Source organism: Pygocentrus nattereri, chromosome 1 (genome assembly GCF_015220715.1).
Source record: "Pygocentrus nattereri isolate fPygNat1 chromosome 1, fPygNat1.pri, whole genome shotgun sequence".
Classification (NCBI taxonomy): Eukaryota; Metazoa; Chordata; class Actinopteri; order Characiformes; family Serrasalmidae; genus Pygocentrus; species Pygocentrus nattereri.
Genome location: NC_051211.1, coordinates 20,287,549 through 20,308,545, shown reverse-complemented (window position 1 = coordinate 20,308,545; position 20,997 = coordinate 20,287,549). Strand labels below are relative to the sequence as shown.

Genomic DNA, 20,997 nt, shown 5'->3' with positions numbered 1-20,997 from the left:
AGGGGCACACATGTGAAAGCTCACATTTGCATGTAGATGAATGCATAGGCACAGAATCATATGCATATGCACTCTCCAGTGTACTTATAAACACACACACACGTACAGTCTCTCCCCTTGTCTCGCTCTCCTCTAACACCCAACCCCCAGCACCTCAGGCTCTGAAATTCATGTGCGAGATAAAGAAAGGAAGAGTGAGAGAGAGAGAGAGAGAGAGAGAGAGAGCATGTGCAAGAGAGAGAAAGAGAGAGAGAGATAGAGAACACGGCACGACAATGCAGGAGGTTGGAGAGAAGAGGAGAGAGGAAAAAGGGGGAGGGGAGGAGAGAGGCAGGGAGGTGACACGTGAGGACAATGGCGAAAAAAGAGAACTCACAGAAAAGAAAAGAGAGAGAGAGAGAGAGAGAGAGAGAGAGAGAGAGAGAGAGAGAGAGAGAGAGATTGAGATGCAGGCCTTGACCCACTCGTTCATAACCAGGGTCTTCACCTCATCAACTCAGACACATTCCAACACACATGCACATACAAACACAAATGTAAGCTCTCACACACAGGCACATGTATGCATGCACACGGGCATGCACGTGCACACACACACACACACACACACACACACACACACACACACACACACACACACACACACACACACACACACACACACACACACACACAGCAAACCCAGACACATTCCTATAAGCCATTAACCCTTACACCACAAGACTAAAACAAGCATAGCCTACTGTACCACTGAAGACCATGGTGATGGTTGGTAAAGCACAATTACTGTAGGGAAGAAATTCCTAAGCCCTTTAATTTGGTGTGGAAATAAGTGGCTACCCCTGTTTTTCAAGCTCCTCTTTTCCTTTAATAAAATTATATCTCTGTGCTGTTTGTAGTATTATAGGTAAAAAAAACAAGGGCTGTGAAAATGAATACATAAATAACATTTGAATGTGATAAATGTTCAATACCAGCTCATGTCTATTTACCTAGTTCCCATCTTTTCCCAATTACCATGTAGATGAACAATAATAAGAATTACTTCACGAGAATCCTGCTACATAATGTGCTTTCATGAGTTATTGTGACAGATTTTGTTATAATAACAGATAGCTTCTGATAACAGTCATGACAGACACCATATTGTTTGATGTCATGACAGTTTAAGTCACATGATTATTTTTGCTGTGTACTGTAGTTAGCCATCTAGTCATCAAACATTGTCACACAGTTACTGATAATAATAACATGGTCTACCATGTTATATTACTGAACAAAATGTGTCATGACAGGATATGACATCTGCCATGACATGTTTTTATGTCAGTATTATGTAGCAGGGTTCACTGAAATTGTTAGGAAACAAAGAAAATGCATTAATCAGGCAAAAGAAACACTTTCTTTTACACTCCTTTAAACTCGAGGTGTTAGCCAGGTAAGCAGGGGGTACAAACTCCACAGTTCATTGCCATTATTTTAGGTAAAACATAATGGGTAATTGGCATACATAGTTTAGGTATTTATTACCTATAAATGAAACTGAATCTATTCTGTAATAGAAAGCAATGATTTCTACTATGTTTTTACTGGATCATTAGCATGACTGTGTTATGGTACCATTAGCATTAACTGACATAACAGTTGCCACAATATTTTGATTTGATGACAGCTTTTGTCATATCATAATTTTTGCTTGTATACTGTAATTACCCATCGTGATTTCAAAAATTATGATATTGGTCATGACAATATATGATAACATCCAGACTGTATCCAGATTGATTTTTAATAACCTAAACTGCAAAACCCACATGTGGAAGTGGTTTAAAATGTGATTGCAATCAAATTTTCACTGATGCATCTCAGTCTGGATGCTCAAGACACTCAAATTTTGGATTTTTAAGTGTCTTTTGCGTCACTCAAAATGGAACAAAAATTGACTATGTAAACCAAAGTGAAGCATTGGGATTCAAGAAGAGTGCCAAAGATTCATACTTATGCCACAGTCTCAAGAGATTTGAACGTGAGCTGATGCACCACCGTCACCAGCATAGCTATGTAGTTACTGATGATTTGATTAATCTCAATATGAAGAAGACTAAGATTATGACAATTGGAAAGACTGGTAACTTTAATGTTGATTCTGACGATCTAAGTGGTGGGCTTTTGCCTACTTGGCAAGTTTTTCTCCAACTATGAGAAACTTAAATGATTAACTGACACAGAATAACAGAGGCTAGAATTTAGGAACTTATTTCCAACTGACTGACAAATCTCTAAACTAATCTCTGAAACTTGCCATGTTATCAAGTGTCAAACCATGTGTTGGGTTATAATGCCTCTGTGGATAGTGGCATGGTTTGAAGGTAAGAACCAATAGATTTGCTAGTGTTAGCATTCTGTGCTTACGTTGCAAATGAGATGCTTGTTACTGCTATGAATAAAAGTGATCAGGAAAAAGTTGGCAACAAAAGATGCTGCAGTCAAGAAATAAATAAATTGGCACTGTGCAGAACAAGAATGAAGGAGCTTGAAAACATCTTCAAATTTAATGATGTATCTCTATATAAAAAAGTTGTCCAGGCTTGTTTTTTTGTGGTTGTTTATGGATGTGAATGCTGGACAACAACAAAAAAAGCAAAGTCAGGAAAGATGTTGATCCCTTTGAACACAAAACTTTTGTGAGAACCTTGGACAGCAAAGAAAATAAACAAATCGATCCTCGACCAGATCAAGCCTCACCTTTCACTCCAAACCTGTATAACCAAACTGAAGTTCTCTTACTTTGGACATCTTATGAGAAGAACCGATTAATTGGAAAACTGGAGCATTTGAAGGTAAAAGAGGAAGACTACAGCCAGCAAGAAGATGGATTACAGTAATTAGAGGAATTATGAACAAGACATTAAGAAGTCCTCTCCATGGATCACCACCTTACCGTGGTGGAGGGGTTTGCGTGCTTGAATGATCCTAGGAGCTATGTTGTCTGGAGCAAAAGCTCCTGGTAGGGTCTCCCATGGCAAACTGGTCCTAGCTGACAGGTCAGACAAAGTGTGATCCAAAATTCCCCCTATGAAAATAATTAAAAAACAGGACTTGAGTACCCTGCCCAGAACAGGGTTACCGGGGCCCCACCCTGGATCCTCGGTTGCAGAAACAGGCTTTTGGAACTTGGAATGTTACCTCACTGGCGGGGAAGGAGCCTGAGTTGGTGCGCGAGGTTGAGAGATACCGGCTAGATATAGTTGGGCTCACCTCAACACACAGCTTGGGCTCTGGGTCCAATCTCCTTAAGAGGGGCTGGACTTTATTCTTTTCTGGGGTTGCCCATGGTGAGAGGCGGTGGGCAAGAGTGGACTTTCTCATAGCCCCTTGACTCGGCGCCTGTATGCTGGGATTTTCTCCGGTGGAAGAGAGGGAAGCTTATCTACGCCTTCGGGATGGGGAACGGGTCCTGACTGCTGTCTGTACTTATGCACCGCACAGCAGTTCAGAGTACCCAGCCTTCTTAGAGTCCACTTTCCGCTTGAAAGTGCTCCTCCTGGAGACTCTATTGTCCTACTGGGGGACTTCAACGCTCACGTGCGCAATGACAGTGTGACCTGGAGGGGTGTGATTGGGAGGAATGGCCTCTCTGATCTGAACCCGAGTGGTGTCCAGTTTTTGGACTTCTGTGCAAACCACAGTTTGTCCATCGCGAACACCATGTTTGAACACAAGGATGTCCATAAGTGCAAATGGCACCAGGACACCCTAGGCCGCAGTTCAATGATTGACTTTGTAGTCATGTCATCAGACTTGCAGCCATGTGTTTAGGACACTCGGGTAAAGAGAGGAGCTGAGCTGTCAACTGATCACCACCTGGTGGTGAGTTGGATCAGGTGGTGGGGGAAGATGCCGGTCAGACCAGGCAAACCCAAACGTATAGTGAGGATTTGCTGGGAACGTCTGGCAGAAGAACCTGTCAGATTGATCTTCAACTCACACCTCCGTCAGAACTTTGACCAGATATCGCCCTGGTCGTGGAACACTGGACCAACTCTTCACCCTCTCCAGGATCCTAGAGGGCTCATGGGAGTTTGCCCAACCAGTCCACATGTGCTTTGTCAATCTGGAGAAGCTGGAGCTCAGAATACCCCCTGGGTATTCTGTGGGAGGTGCTTCAGGAGTACGGGGTACATGGCTCTTTGCTACGAGCCATTCAGGCCCTGTACAAACAAAGCATGAGCTTGGTTCACATGGCTGGCAGTAAGTCAGACTCGTTCACAGTGAGAGTTGTACTGCCCTTTGTTGCCAATTCTATTCATAATTTTTATGGATAGAATTTCTAGGCGCAGTTAGGGGACGGAGGGTGTCCAGTTTGGTGACCTCAAGGTCACATCACTGCTGTTTGCAGATGATGTGGTCCTATTGGGGACATCAGGCCGTGAACTTCAGCTTTTGCTGGATTGCAGTCGAGTGTGAAGCGGCTGGGATGAGAATCAGTACCTCTAAATCTGAGACCATGGTTCTCAGGCGAAAAAGGGTGGAGAGCCCTCTCTGGGTAGGGGATAAGCTCTTGCCTCAAGTGGAGGAGTTTAAGTATCTCAGGGTCTTTTTCACGAGAGATGGTAAAAGGGAGCGGGAGATTGACAGGCGGATTGGTGCTGGGTCAGCAGTGATGCGGGCTCTTTACCGGTCTGTTGTGGTAAAGAAAGAGCTGAGCCACAAGGCAAAGCTCTTGATTTACCGGTCGATCTACGTTCCCACCCTCACCTATGGTCATGAGCTTTGGGTAATGACCTAAAGAATAAGATTGCCAATACAAGCGGCCGAAATAAGTTTCCTTCGCAGGGTGTCTGGACTCTCCCTTAGAGATACACAGGCAAATCCACCAGGGAGGAGACCCCGGGGAAGACCCAGGACACACTGGCGTGACTATATTGCCCAGCTGGCCTGGGAGCGCCTCGGAATCCTCCCTGGAGCGCTAGTGGAAGTGGCTGGGGAAAGGGAGGTCTGGGCCTCATTGCTTAGGATGCTGCCCCCGAGACCCAAACGCCGGGGAAGCGGAAGATGATGGATGGACATTAAGAAGTCTAAAGTTCTAAACAGAGATAGTACAGTATATTACACCCACTCTCACATTCCAACTCTCTAACTCACACAGACTGTCATAAGCTTCCCCATATGCAGAATATATGTACTCTGGAATACAAAGTATCTCCTCAGATATACCTTGAAACCTAACTATCCACAATCCCTGCACACCAGACAACTTGCATACAAATGCATCTAGAGCTCTTCACAAAACCACAATGTGCATCATTGTGGTCTTCTCTGTTGCTATACATGATATATTTTGCCTTTCAAGCTGTCAACATTCCCACACTATCCCACTCCATAATCATACATAATAGGTACAAACTGTACATAAACCACATTTAAAGCACATAAAGCCATGAGAGCTCTGTCAAATATTCCTGTGAGTTAAAGCAAAGCACAGTAAGAAGAGTATTCACTGACACTGGAGATCTGAGATAAAACCAAACTGAACACAATACTGGTGCGCTGACATATGCGAATGAATGTGAATGAAAAACGAAGTTGCCTTTGGGCTTTGTACTTAGTGCTAGAAGCCTGGACCCCCTCTTGCTGAAGATCCAAGATTGGAATGTAGGAGTCATGGAGAACAGGGAGATGGATATGTTTTAGGGTGTGAAAGCTGAAGACAGAAAATGATAGCAGTAGGGGGTATTTCAGCTAGAAGGAGTTTCAGGCATGGCCTTTCTCTTTTTTAAAGCAAATTGCATGACTCCATTTTGTGAGTGCAGACCAGGCCTTCAATTATTCAGCTGTGGTATATGGAGCTGTAGACAGAGAAAAGAATGTTGGAATGATGTTTTGGGTTGTGTCTGGTTTGTGCAAGAAATCTGGACCCTGAAAACCTATATTACTGTGGTATGCCAATGATGCCCAACACTCAAAAGATTGAATGGTTTAATTCACAATTGATGAGAAAGCCAGAGGAACTGCACCAATCATGATGAGTGAATTAATTTCATAGTCAAGTTATAACTAGCATAGGACTAGGGAGTCAATGATCACCAGGAACATGGTGATCACTGACTCCGCATCAACTACCAATAAATGGAAAAGGTTATGAGAAGCTCTTTGTGGCTAACTCCTAAAGGAGTGTAGTAGGAGGACCCACATGTCATGACATTATCAGGTGATGGGACTAATGTGAGAGGATTAGAAGTTAGGGGGATGAAAAGGTGGTGCCCCCACATATTTATCTTAGGGGTGGCCAGATAGGGCCATTGAAAATCTTGGGGTGACACCAAAACCAAATGCCATAACTAAATTTCAGGAATTCTCTTATGCTGTTGTAGTATCTAGTCTAGTTGAAAACTATGTCAATATGAGAAGTAAGGAATTGCATACTGATATACTTTGGTTTCTTATTACACAACCCCCCTCCCCAATTTTCACCCCAATTTAGTCGTATCCAATTCCATCCACTAGTTAGAACTCCGCCAATTACATGACACTACCAGCACTAAAACGGCTAGGCTAGCACAGGATTCCTCCAAGACTTGTAAAGCCAGCCACCACATCTTTACAAACTGCCACTCACGCAACACTATTTGACAACCAAACATGCTTGGAGGAATGTGCCAGATCTGTTGCGTCAGCTAACGTGCTGAGTGACAGGGGAGGGGAAAGATGGGTTATCCTGCCCACCCAGACAGTGAGGCCAATGGTGCTCTCTTGGACTCCTGGCCATGGATGGCTGTAGCATCACCAGGGATCGAAGTCATGGTATCCTGATGATAGGGTCAAAATAATGTTCACTGGCTAAAACGGTTTGATTATTCCTTTGAAAAACTCATAGGGTCGACAGCCCATTTTTTCATTATGTCCATAAGAGGAAAACCAATACTAGAGTGTTAGATAGAAGAGATTCTGTTCCCCCTCATATTCACGTTCCCCTTCACGAATCAAGCCACATGCAACTATGATTTATTGGGGAGACCCTGAATTTGAGGTGGAACTGAATTGGATGCATTTGGGTGATTATTTTCAAGATGTGAGCTCAAGTTGCTAGTGCTAGAATGATAGGATTACATAGCTCGCATACAACTTTATCTCAAGGTTCCACAATTTAACTGACCTTTAAATAAGCTCTGAGGCATTTCCAAATGGGGCTTTTTACATTTCTCGGAGTGCAGATCACTCTTACTGCAGCCAAGTTGGGTTGTGAGCTCTCTGCGATCATTACCACACGGTTGTTGAATTATTCACTTGTTTCAGCTGGGCCTACATTTCACTTTAAATCATGCGAGTGATGTTGTGTGATTCCTGCTCATCACACAGTGCATTCAGTGCAGCATCCCAGGCTCACGCAAGAACTTGCGGGTCAGACAACCAAGGTAATGCTGCTTTTTTCCCAATTTAATATTTATTTTCACAATCAAATGTCTGTTTTTTTTTAATGATTCGAATATGTAATCTGATTTTGAATATTGTTTACAGCTGTAGTACAGTACCTATGTAATGTATCAGATGGAAGCATGGCAGCACATATGCACATACGACTCACCAGGGAGGGCCAGTGATTGTATCAGGGAAACTGTGGCCCCTGTGTCCCAACCACAACCCCCCCACCCCTAACTTATTTCCTCCATTGTGCCCATTTTATCCTGTAGTGCAATGTCAATGATGTAACGTTGCAGGAAAGAGAAAAAGGGAGAGTTTGACACATGATGCTGAGTCGACAAAATCAGAAAAGGTGATGGTGGTGCACTCTAGATTTAATTGGCTCAAAAGAAAGGCATTGCATTTCACAGGTTGCCAAGGAATTCTGAGATAAAGAGGGCTCAAAAAAAGAAAATGCCAAGGCCACTGAATGTCAAAGAGAGATGAGGGATGTCATGGGAAAAATAGATATTCAGTGGTACCCAGCAGAGGACTTTGGCCAGTGTGATGAGAGTCTAGGACTACTCATGCAGGCAAAGGTAAGGGAAAGAACCAGTTAAATCCCACGAAAAAGGAGGAAGAGAGTTTGTAAAGATCTAAACAATACTGGCCTTTGCCAGCCAGGCACACACCCTACCAGTGTGTTTTGAGAAATGGCATGATTGACAGAATGACAGCAAAAATCAGGAATGGGCACAAGGCTTTTTGATGAAAGGTCCAGTGAATTTAGGGGCAGGATTATGTATTAGTTAACACAGGGCAGATTGAACAGAGGTAGAAGAGGTAGGGTCCAGGGCAGGCCAGAGCAGCAGTAACATAGGTGAATTTGAAGCAATAAGAAGTAGATGCAACAGGGCTGGAGCCAACAATGTAGGAAGACTAGAAATGGGATGAGGTCATTAAAACAGGAGGAAATGGAATGAAGAGGGAAGATGATATCCTGATGTGAGGATGGATCAAGAGGAATTAAGACAGGAATGAAGAGGGGAGAGTTTGGGATAAGTTGGAAAGGGTTGGGATGAAAGAGGAAGGCTTTGAGATGGAGAATGACACGGATTGTGTGGAAGGAAGAGATCGGGATAGGTGAGGAGAGAAAAGGCCAAGGGGGCATTACTAAGTTAGTCATGACCAGATGACCAAGAACAGATTAGCTAGAATGTAAATTTCAAGTTTAGTCCTTCTCCCCAACTTAAGCTATTGCATAACTCCATTTAAGATTCTGCACTTACAGATTAAATCCTGTTTGTGACATTTGTTATATTTCACAACTGGAAAATGACATACAAGATATACCTACTGTAACTTTTGAAAAGCAACTTTAAGAACAACTAGATCATATACAACCCCATTTCCAAAAAAATGGGACGCTTTGCAAAATGCAAATAAAAGCAAAATGCAATGATGTGCATGTAATTTAAACCCCATATGTCACTGAAATAGTACAGACAACATGTCACATGTTAAAAATGAGATATTGTTGATTGAAAAATATTTGCCCATTTTGAATTTGATGCCAACAACACGTTCCAAAAAAGTTCAGACGCGGCAACAAAAGGCTGGTAAATTTGTATAATGCTAAAAAGCTGTGGGTTAATTGATAACAGGTCAATAACATGACTGGGTATATAAAAAAAAGGCTTTCAAAAGTAAAGGTGAAGAGAGATGCACCACTCTGAAAGACTACACAATCAAATAGTGCTACAAATCAAGAACAATATTTTTTCAACGTAAAACAACAAATAATTTTTACTTTTCATCATCTACAGTAAATAATATCATTAAAAAAATCAGAGAATCTGGAGAAATCGCTGTATGCAAGGGACAAGGCCAAAAAACAGTATTTGCTGGCCACAATTTTTGGCCCTCAGATAGCACTGCATTAAAACCAGATAAGATTCTGTAGTGGAAATCACTGCATGAGCTCAGAAACATTTCTGAAAACCACTATAGGTGAAAACAGGTCATCACTGCATCAACAAATGCAAGTTAAAACTCCAGTATGCAAAGAAGAAACCATATATAAAGAGGATTCAGAAATGCTGCCACCTTCTCTGGGCCCAAGCTCATTTAAAGGGGTCTGAGGGAAAGTGGAAAAGTGTCCTGTGGTCGAACGAATCAACATTTGAAATTCTTTTTGGAAATCATAGACACTGTGTCCTCTAGGCTAAAGACCACTCAGCTTGTTATCAGCGCACAGTTTAAAAGCCAGTATTCATGATGTTATAGGGGTGCATTAGTGCACATGGCATGGGTGACTGGCACATCTGCAAAGGCACCATTAATGCTGAACAATATATTCAACATTATGCTGTCAACATATGCAACATATACTGCCATCCAGATGACATCTTTTTCAGGGAAGCCCTTGCTCATTTCAGCAAGACAATGCCAAACCAACAGCATACGACAGCATTGCTCCATATTAAAAGAGGCCTGGTACTAAACTGGCCTGCCTGCAGTCCAGACCTGTCACCACTGAAAATATTTGGCGCATTATGAAATGAAAAATACGACAAAGGAGATTCTGTATTGTTGACCAGCTGAAATCCTATATCAAACAAGATTTCACTTTCAAAACTACAGCAGTCCGTCTCCTCAGTTCCCAAACACTTACCGAGTGCTGTTAAAGAGGAGGTGATGAAACACAGCGGTAAACATGCCCCTGTCCCAACATTTTTGGATAGGGTTACTGGCATTAAATTCAAAATGGGAATAGATTTTTCAGAAAACAATCGAATTTCTCAGATTTAACATTCAATATGTTGTATTTGTTGTATTTTCCTTTAAAAATATTGTTTACATGATTTGCATATCATTGCATTGTATTTATATTTAAATTCTGCACAGTATCCCAACTTTTTTGGAAATGGGGTTTTACTTTGTTGTGTAAAAGTTTTAGAGAGACAAGAAAATATATTATATTAAGATATATTAGATATATTAAAATAATTTATCTTGGGAGTATGTGTGTTTTTGCCAGTAAAAATGCTGTAGAATGGAAGTGTAGGAGTGTTATATTGAGTCCCCCATGGTTAGTTTCTCTCCCGTGAGATCCATCCAGTTTTATCTGCCACCTGTCACACGTATACAAGTTTTATTAAGGAATGACAATAGAGACTACTAGACTTGATGAGTCCTACCCTGAAACCAGTCTGGTGCACACTGTATATTTTTTGGTTTGATGGCTCAAAGAAAACTGAGCTAATAGTGTAAAAAAAATGAGTGACTTTAATAATCTTTCTCATTAACACATTAACTTTGACACCACTAACATAAACACAAATACAGTAAAACATACCAAGAATGTTAGTAATATATTAGTAAGCAGAAAAACAGGTTCGTTTTCTGACCTCACAGTGCTCTCCAGCAATTGCATGGGCTTCATCAGAAATGCCTGATTTCATTTAACAAAGGACTGATTATGCAAAGCAGGTATTGGATCGTAACTGTAAACACTGGACTTCTACTTAAGCTTTTTTTGGTAAAATGCAAAGAAATAGCATTACTGAGTCAGAAGAAATAAGACATGCTAAAATATCATGTGCAGTTGCTCTGTAAAGCCTGAAATCAGGTTGAATTTTGTGGCAGCTTTTGAACCACATCATACGTCTTTATGTATTAATGTCACACACAGTTGCAAAAAAGAAGGTCTGGCTCAATGTTTAGGTGTCAAATGCAAAAACAACATTACACAGATGAAGATATGATGGCAATAGTAGATAATTCACATCCTCAAAAGACATTTCATCTTTGTGGTGCATGAACATGTGGATCCTTGTTATTTCTTTACACTGAAATTTCTTTTACTGCTCTTTGGTGAACATTACAGACAAGACCAACTGCAGACCAAGGGAAAAGTGCACTGGAGGACCACACACTTGCTGAGACTAAATATCATCTAAGCAATCAAATAAGTCAGCAACAAAAGACTCATGAAGCTTTTACAACTAGTCACTGGTGCAGCCAATGGTCTGGTGCCAGCAGTGTTAAAATGCAATGTCAGTTTAGTTCTTCAGAATAAGAAAACTGCACGACTGCTTACCTTTACCGGTCTTGGTATCATCATGTTCATGGTCAACATTTGTCCTTATTCTGTTGAGTGAAAAAAAACTGTAAATTATATAGTATATATTGAATATGTATTGAATATATTACAAGTTCATTGTTGAAACATTTTGAACACCATCACATGCAACTATATATTTCAAATATTCCTCATTTATTTTGTGTCTCTTCCTATGTGGAAACATTATTTGTTAGTATTCAGTGTTACCAGCTTGATCCTACAATCAGTCAACCAAGAAATGAACTCTTTCATTGAGTTTAGTATATACTGAGAAGGTTAGTATATATTTATATATATATATATATATATATATATATATATATATATATTGCTGAACTTGCTGAACATAACATATTGAGAAAAAAAAAACAAGTAAAATGTGGTCAGTGCAAAAGTAATAGCAGATTTTATATTTTATACTGTAGCTTCCTGCTGGTGCTGCATCCTAGAAACTCTGCAGGTGTGGCCACAGGACAAAGCTCATGAGTGCATGCGTTCTACAACAAAGAGACTGTCTTGTTTTGTGGTGGTGTCTCTTAGTTATAGTTATGTGTATGTGTCACTTTGGTTGTGCTGTGCTGGTTCGGTGAGGGGGGGGGGTGTAGATTTCGTGTTGGTCAGCATTAGGATGAAGCAGTGACCTCCCCCATTGTTTTGGTGTTTTCTTACTGTGTGTTGAATAAAGAGAACTTCCACCAGCAGCCCATTGCCTTGCTGTTTGCCAACATCACACTATATTTTTTGTCTTTATTTCAATATGTTAATCTCAGCATAGGAATAGAAAATGTACACAAAAATGTGCTGAAAAATGCATGTATTTAAATTAGTTCCCCCTAGAGGATTTGTATTTTTTTATAAAGTAAAGAAAGCATGTAATTTGTGAAGTACATAAAGTATGTAAAGTACATGTGTGTCTTTAGTAACTGTCAAGCACTCATCTGTGGCTCTCTGTTTTACTGGGGTAGATATATGAACTGACACAGAGGCCAAACACCCTTAGTTAAATCAGAGAAAACATTAATGAAATAAGACAAAAGGCTGTTAACCCTCAGGCAATCGGGTAGATTCACATCTGAACATATTCCTCTCCAATATTAGAACAGTAACTGAAAAGTCTCAAATGACTGGAGCTGTTATTAACCTGCCTGTTAAGAGGACTCAAGTGCATTACACCCCATGCATAGTAAGAAGTTTCTCCAAAAAAATAAAATAAATAATTTAAAATTGGGCAATCCAAAAGTTGGTTGCATCCTTGGGTCAACAAATCCCCATTACACCAAATAAAACCCACTTCCATGCCAACATATTATTTGACAAGCTTGCCAGAATAAAGCTTATACTGTCATTAAGCCTCAAGCATTTGGGGGTTGCTAAATAGGCCTAGAATTGGTAGGAGACAGGTTGTATGGTTAGATAAATCCAAGATAGATCTCGTTAGCATCAAACACAGAGGTGGGTTTATTATGAAAAAAATCAAGGCCTTGCAGAAAAGAATGCAATACCCATGGAGTAGTATGGTGGTGGACCAATAATGTTGTGGGTCTAGAGGTTCTAATAGCTGTAGAAAGTAACAAAATATGAATTTTGCAACTTTGTCTGTGACAGTATTTTAATCCCCACTTTAGTCCAGTGCAACAAATTTGGCCTTTATCTCCACAGAAACGACATCACAATCACATGCATTGTTTGTACAATATGTACAGCTGCCAAGCTTGACGTCCTTCACTGACTGCATTTCTTGGATTCTGCCATTTGATAGTCTCAGTGCTTGGCATCTTGAGTTCTGCAAGGACACTACAACTTTGGAAAAGAATCCAAATCTATCTGATGGATAGCAGAAGTTGGCAGTAGGAGGTCCATCCAGAGAGCCCATCTCTTAAACAAACCCCTGTAGTGAGCGGCATTAGCTTTAGGCAAGATGTATTCTTTGCACACTTGATAAAGAGAATGAATTCAACTCACTTAAAAAATGAAATCCAATGTCTTTACAGTTACAGATTCAAAATTTGCATGTTTACACTTGTCTTTTTGCAAGGATATTATATCGCCTGGAGTTTGAGACTATCCATTTGGCTAATCCATAACAATGTACTTGGAATCCTTCTTGAAAATCACTCTAAATCCAGCATTTCATCAAGACAAGCTAAGACAGCCCACCCCAAGGCTACCCCTCAGTATCTCCTGTCTGGATGGGGACAAGCAAACAGTCTGTATTATGAATTCTACTGTTCCTTTTCCAAAGTGAAATAATTATGTAGAGAATGAGCAAACAATCACTGCTTTGTTATTCTGTTTAATCTGGAATCCCATATACACAGAATTGTCATCACCCTATGATACATCAGCTGCTAGGATGAGTCATTATGAAGCACCAGTTAATAACATCAATTACAGAACAGAAATAAAGCCAAGTAATTAATATGTGCTTCTGCTTTGTTTGCTTTTTAAAGAACTTGTATACAATTAAATGTATTTCATATTAGTTGCACTAATTATGACTAATTAGACTAACACTTTCTCAATATACTGCAGTACGTGGGATATTTAAGAGCTTTACAATAAGTCCTGAGTTGAGAATTTGTTATGGTTTGATTTCACATTGAGAATTTCACCAGCAAAACTAAGCATTAAAAAGAGCCCAGGGTAGACATTTCTCTCTCTTTTCATCTGTCTTATTCTCACCAGAAAAATCTGGCACACTCTGACAAGGGGTATCCTGAGGTGTACACAATCCATTATGGGATGCTGTGGTTGGAATTCATTCATTATGAATGAGAAACTCAAGAGATGGGGAGAATGCCCAATTCAGTTGGCATTTTTAACTGCATTTATTACAGTGGAAACTAAATCTTGGTAGAAATGTGATCACTTAAAAATATGGAGCCTATACATTACAGCAATACAAAAAATGCTCAAAGTATAATGCTTGATGGAAATAGATTTTTTTTTTCTTGTTTCGGTAATGCTTTGTAACCAGCTTTTTCACCTAAATATCTATCAAATGCAACTAACCTTAAAAAAAAACCCAATAGATTCTCTTAAAATTAACCGTAAACCTAAATCTAACCCTAACCTTAACTTCAACCCAGAACCTAACCCCAACCTTAACTTTAACTTCACAAAACCTAAATCTAATCTTAAACCTGACCCTAACTATAAATTCACAAAACCTAAACTTAATCTTAAACCTGACCCAAACCTTAACTCCAGAAAATTTAAGACTAATCTTAAACTTGACCCATACCGTAACTTGAACACAAAAGCTAAACCTAATCTCAAACCAGACCCTAATCTTAACTTCACAAAATTTAAGCCTAATCTTAAGCCTGATCCTAACCTTACCTTAAACCCAAAACCTCAGCCTATACCCAACCTACACAATAGACTATAAAGTGTAAAATGCTGAGTTGAGAAACTCACATTTAACTCACTATAACAGTAAATAAACAAATGAATTTCAAGTTAAGTCTCAAATTTCTCTTCTGAAAAGTTCAGTAATGTGAGTAAAATATGCTTCTAAAATAAGTAAACTTATAATTTTGTGTAATCAGTTTCACCAGTCTATTAACAGTTTAGGCATACGTAGCTCGTCTATAAGTGGACTATCAAAATAAAGTATAATTATCATTGTGGTCTTTTTTATTTCTTATGCCAAAATATGCATTAAAATACATTGATGGAAACTAAATCATTTCACTCAGTTGCTTTTTGGCTCTAAAGACTTTAAAGACTCTAAAGAAAAATATACCTAGATGCTAAATAAACAGACTGAAGGCAGCATTTAGATTATATGACTTCTAAGCCAAAGAGTATGTCAGTCCTTAGTCATTTATGGATCTGTGAGTAAGCAGTAGAGAGTTGTGTAGTATCTACTGGGCTCTGACATAAACAAACATAGGCAGAATTGATTCAGTCTCTGACCTTGAAAATCTGGACCAAGGCCGTTATCCCTAATTTACACACTCTGCAACCGCAGACCAGAGGTGTGCTTCTCAATGACATCAGACTAATACTAATGATCCTGACTCAGTGTTCTGCTGTCTCTAGCAAGGGGAGCGAAATGTGAAGTTAATGTACAAGACAAAAAATCTATTTGGTCGATAAAAGTAAAAAAAAATCTAGAATCTTAGTGAATGTAGCACACAAACCTCCTTGGCTTTAAATTAGATTGGTATTTATTTACCCACTAGAAAAATAGACAGACCGACAGATTAATCCCCAAGGAAAAATATATGTGCTACAGCAGCAAAAGTATAACACAATGAGGTCATGTGTAAACGTTTGAACACTCCTGGTCAAATTACATGTTTTGTTCATTTTCAGGTGAAAAAAAGTTCACACGTCCTCTACCCACAACAAAAGTAAACAACTTTTGCTAATTTTACTGCACACTTTCTATTCTTAACATATTGAACACTAATAAAACATAAAATGTGCCATAAACCTTTTATAGGTCACGTATTTTTATAGCGCCCCCTGCAATATATTAAGTTCAGTAAATAAAAAGTAATTGTGTACTAAAATATGCAGAAGTGTGTTCTCCATAGGGGTGTCTGAAAGGGTTCTATATAGCACCAAAATGGTTCTCCTATTGTTATGATGTCAAGGTTGCAACAACACAAGAACCATTTTTGGTGCCTTTTTCAAAAAGCTTCTATTTACAACCACATACAACTCATTTTCCATCGAGCTGAAGAACCTTTTAATGATGCAAAGAACCCTTGAATCATGCAAATGGTTCTTTCAGTGTTCATGGTTCCATATAGAACCATTTTCATTACTAAAGAAACGTTGAAGAATCATTTTTTTTGCTTGTTTTTAGCCTAAGCCCGTTCAGTCTCAACTCATAAAAGAATCATCTTTAAAGTATATTTGAGTACCCTGCTGCACTGTCACCCTTCCTGCTTGTTTACAAAGTGTGCTGAGCTGGAACATATGGGTGGTATTAATGTAATGCTATAAAAGTAGTAATGAAGCAAACTAATGATTGATAAACAACAACAACAACAAAATCTCTGTGACGCTTCACATAAAATCAAAGGCAGTAGAAGTTAAGTCAGAACTTGAAGCTCCTCCATTGTAATGATGGTTGTTTGAGTTTACTGGTTATGCTAGATTTGCATGAAAATTCATCTGACCACACAAGCTCTGCAGAGAGCTCCACCTACCACAGTTCTTTTGTGTCATAAGAAATGGACACAGGTACTCAACCAGGCTAGTTCTGAGTACAGATTTGTGCTGCACTGTTCTGCCCATTGGAAAAAGAACTCTAGATATTAGAAAATCAAGAAATCTATCCATGAAAATTGGCTCGCCCCCACTGGCAGACGATTGTCTTACTATAAACATTTACATCCCATTTTAAAGACACTTTTTCTAGTTTTTGTGAACGGCTTTTTTGAAGTGTAGAAATGGTATCAAAGGGATACAAAAAAGAATAAAACATCACACAATAATGCAAAAATAAATATGAATGATGTGGCCTTCTCCTTCTTTCAACAAATTAGTCAACACATTTTGGAGTTTTCTTCTTCTATTAAACCCCTATTTTAACCTATTAAACCATTCAAAATCCCAGGCTTATAACACACTAAGCCATATTACTCAATAACTATGTCGACTACAATGCAGAGTACTGGTATAATCCTAAAATAGAAATTGGAACTTGAAGGTGGGTCCTAGTTGTGTGAGGGGTTAACTCTTCCCAAAGCCTCACCTTGCAAGGATGATAATCTATAAACTGTATATTTTTGCACGGTTTCAATGATGTAATCACTATTTTAAAGAAAGTTATGTACTACAGTGGCCCAAAAAGGTATTTTGACAAACAAGCTTGTAATATCCTTCTTTGTTGTACTTAATGAAATGGTTAAATCTAATTTGTTTCAGAGAAACACACATTTAGCACAACATCAAACTGATGGTAGACTCTGTGAAAAGAATTCTAACCAGACCTGCAGTAAGACTGCAGAGATGGAAACATCAAAGTCTGGAGCTGTTTTTCTTACACTGGTGTTGGTAAGTTTGTATTCATTGATACGATTGTGAACTCAAAAGTGTACAAAGACAAAGAAATTGCTAAAACAAGAACGATCCATGCACATCAGCCACCTGCTTGAAAGGTTCTGGAATGGCTTGTTTCAAATAAATGTTTGCAATCACAATGACCTACATTTGTAGGGGCAAATGTCCAAACATTTTTCCGGGCCACTATGACATGTTGGTCATTTTAAAGCCTATGTGTCAAACACAAGGCCCGCAGGCCAAGTCAGGCCCGTGGCACAATACTATTCGGCCCATGAAATTATTTTAATTTTCTGTTAATATTAACCTGAGCTTCACTACACTCCCCAACATGCGCTGCAATATAATGTGTGCTCTAGCCTCCATCCTCCAACAACAATATATGTTCCAGTAGTTACACAAAAATAAAAGATGCCAGGAGTCTATTTCAAGCAAATAAGCAGTTTAAAAGAAAAAACCTTCTGAGGACTTAAAGAGGTTTAACAGTTGCCTGTAGCTAATGAAGCCTATTGTTATTATTTTATTTAAAATTATTTCAAGTGTTGAAAGTATTCAGTGCCTGTTTTCCTGTTGCAGTTTTGGCATCCTGCTGTTGCGATTCATGGCAACATTTTAAGTAAAAATGAAATGGCCCACAGATTTGTTGGAATTTTTTTAAATGGCCATTTTAGTGCTTGGGTTTGACACCCCTGTTTAAAGGGAAGCAGTAAAGAGGAATGATTTACCCAAACAAAAACATACTAAATTGCAAAAAAAAAAAACAGTGCTTTGAATGTACTTGAATCAAATAACTCAATTAATTCCAAAGAAGCAATAAGTGGAATCACAATTGAACCCTTGCAACAAAAAACAGTATACGAGCCATTTTGTATGGTTTGGTGTTGGTTGATGCCCTGTATTTAAATGAATGGGTCACTACAATGTAAATAAAGCATAGTTTGGCTTGGGTGTAAAATATTTTATAGATGTGGAATTGATGCTGAATTCGGGTGATGCACTATTTTTAAAAGAGTCCAATCCTCAAGTAAAGATGTCAACTTTTGCCCTTTATCATGAGTCTGTAGCCAAAATGCCGAGCCTCTGCAGTTGCCAGGGTTACATAAGATTACGTAAACAGGCGGTGTGAGTAATATTTCATAACACCGGGGACCCTGACACACTGGCATCATCTCTCCTCTCTGTCTCTTTTGTTTTTGCGTTCCTTTTCTCTCAATCTCTCTCTCTCGCACTCCGTCTCTCTCTCTCTCTCTGACTCTCCCTCTCTCTTTCTCTCATGTCAGAATCAAAGGCAGTTTGTACCGGAAAGTCCCTGAGATCGCTCCGGATGGCTCAATATCAAACAGGGCATGGTGCCGCCGAGCAGAAGAGCTTCTTCCCCTCCTCCCTGCTGTCTGGCACTCACAGACCCAGACACTCACCTCACGCAAACTTTGATATAAAAAAGAGTTGTCAAATTGACCACCACCCCCACAAAACTTCTCCTGATTCCTTTCAACGTGACCCCTCCCAGGCACAAAAAGGGTCAGGGTGGGGTCACGGCACAGACGCACACCATCCCAGCAATAGGCAAGCTGCCAATCACATGCAGGAGAGCTAGAATGCAGTAGCGAAATGCCTTTATGAAGATTATGAATTTTATATCACTGTAGCTGAATGATGCATTAACATCATCTCTCTTGCTGGATAAGACACTAGAGCTAAGACTTTACAGCATACTAGGTGTCAGCAGCCATATTTACATTATATTAACAACTACAGTCTTAGATCTTAGAGCATAGATCTTACCATCATTATACATCATCATATAATATTCCTTATGAACATCAACCGAGCTCACAAATAATGCCATACATGACTGTCTTAATACATTATTAATGCTGGTTTGTGGCTTATGAGCTGAAAATAACTCTAACACAGACAGGCTTATAAAAGTGTTACACTTAAAATGGCCATGCAGTAACATATTGTTGAGCAATGTCAAATCAAAAAGACAATAACCAACAATGTCCATCATACTACTATATCTCATTTTACTGAACTAAATCAAAGGCAAGGAGATTAAATCTTATTTCAATGGCTTTTTCATTCCTTCAGTCACTTAAGCATATCATGAAGCCGGAGCATAAAGCTATATATATATATATATATATATATATATATATATATATATATATATATATATATAAAACCCACTTTGGTGTTTCTGCTCATTAAATATATTTAGCACCTCTATTACTGCATAATATGCAAAGTAATATAATGAATGCGTTCATTCATTATCGCAGAAGTGTAGATAAGATGTAGCCTTATTCAGTCACTGATAACACTATGAATAATATGTTTATGAAACACATAAAGAACACACTCAGGCACACACTCAAGACCAGACACAAACTAACTACCAAATCCAGGTTGGCAAATATGCATGCGCTGTTTCAGACATGTGGATGTCAAGCACATATATGTAGTCTGTATTAGGAAAGGCAGCAATTGTACAAAAAATACATATGCATAGAAATATACCAAGAATAAAAACATGATAGGACAAGAGGTGGAAAGACTTTATGGCAATCTGAAATGTTCATGGCACCCATATTCATTTGTAGTTTTACAAACGCATTTGTATTTGCACCACTTTCCTGGAAAAAATATCTGGAAATATCATGAGCAATCGGTCGCTGGCATGAGCGTAACACTGAACGTCCATGCAAAAATGTAAACGTCAGCTAAACGATATGGCACATAAAGTAGTCAGAAATGCTTTTGATATCAGTAAGTGCTAATATTGCCTATTGTTCTAGTCTGTGCTCAGGCCTGAGGTGTGTATTCCGAGTGGAATTGGTGGACAGAGGTAGTGATGAGTGTGATGAAATGTTTGCGATTGTATTGTCTGGAACAATTGTGACACGGCAAGAGGTAAGAGAGGCATCCCACCGTGCTTAGCACCCCATACATGCACAAACACGCACTGATGCACCCGCACACACGTGCATCTATCACCAACTGTAACATGCTTGCAGAGATGACTGGCACTGCATATCATAACTGAAACACATTTGGTATCAGACACAGTTAGACCAAACAGTGCTCATAGCACTGCACATGTGGGAGTGAAGGAATGATGGAAAAATAATGTCCACACACATACCAAACACACAGTCTGGCTTGCCTACCTCTAGGCCCTATGTACTGCACATGCCCATTCTGGATCCCCAACATGTGATACAGGGTAATCCTAGGGAAGAAGGCAAAACAGGAGATATTTATGAATATGGACAGCATAGCCGAAAGTAGAGAAAAGAATGACAAGGACAGGATCACCTTCGTTTTCCAAAAACCCAACGAAAAACTGACTCATGGTGTGTAGAAAGAAATCGAGGCATCTAAAGAAAGTAAAAAAGCAGACAGAAAGACAGAAATAATCAACTCATGCAAGGCAGAAAAAG

The 20,997-nt window shown here is 39.3% G+C and overlaps 1 long non-coding RNA gene across 1 annotated transcript in view; it reads right to left on the bottom strand.

Annotated features, from left to right (window-relative positions):
- The window catches only part of LOC108443582, a 40,126-nt gene that overhangs the window by 18,348 nt on the left and 781 nt on the right, over positions 1–20,997 (bottom strand). Inside the window, exons 2-3 of the long non-coding RNA XR_001859147.2 lie at positions 20,725–20,934; positions 11,504–11,553 (exon numbers count right to left, since the gene is read on the bottom strand). This is a non-coding gene — a long non-coding RNA (uncharacterized LOC108443582). The remainder of the gene's footprint in view (positions 1–11,503; positions 11,554–20,724; positions 20,935–20,997) is intronic.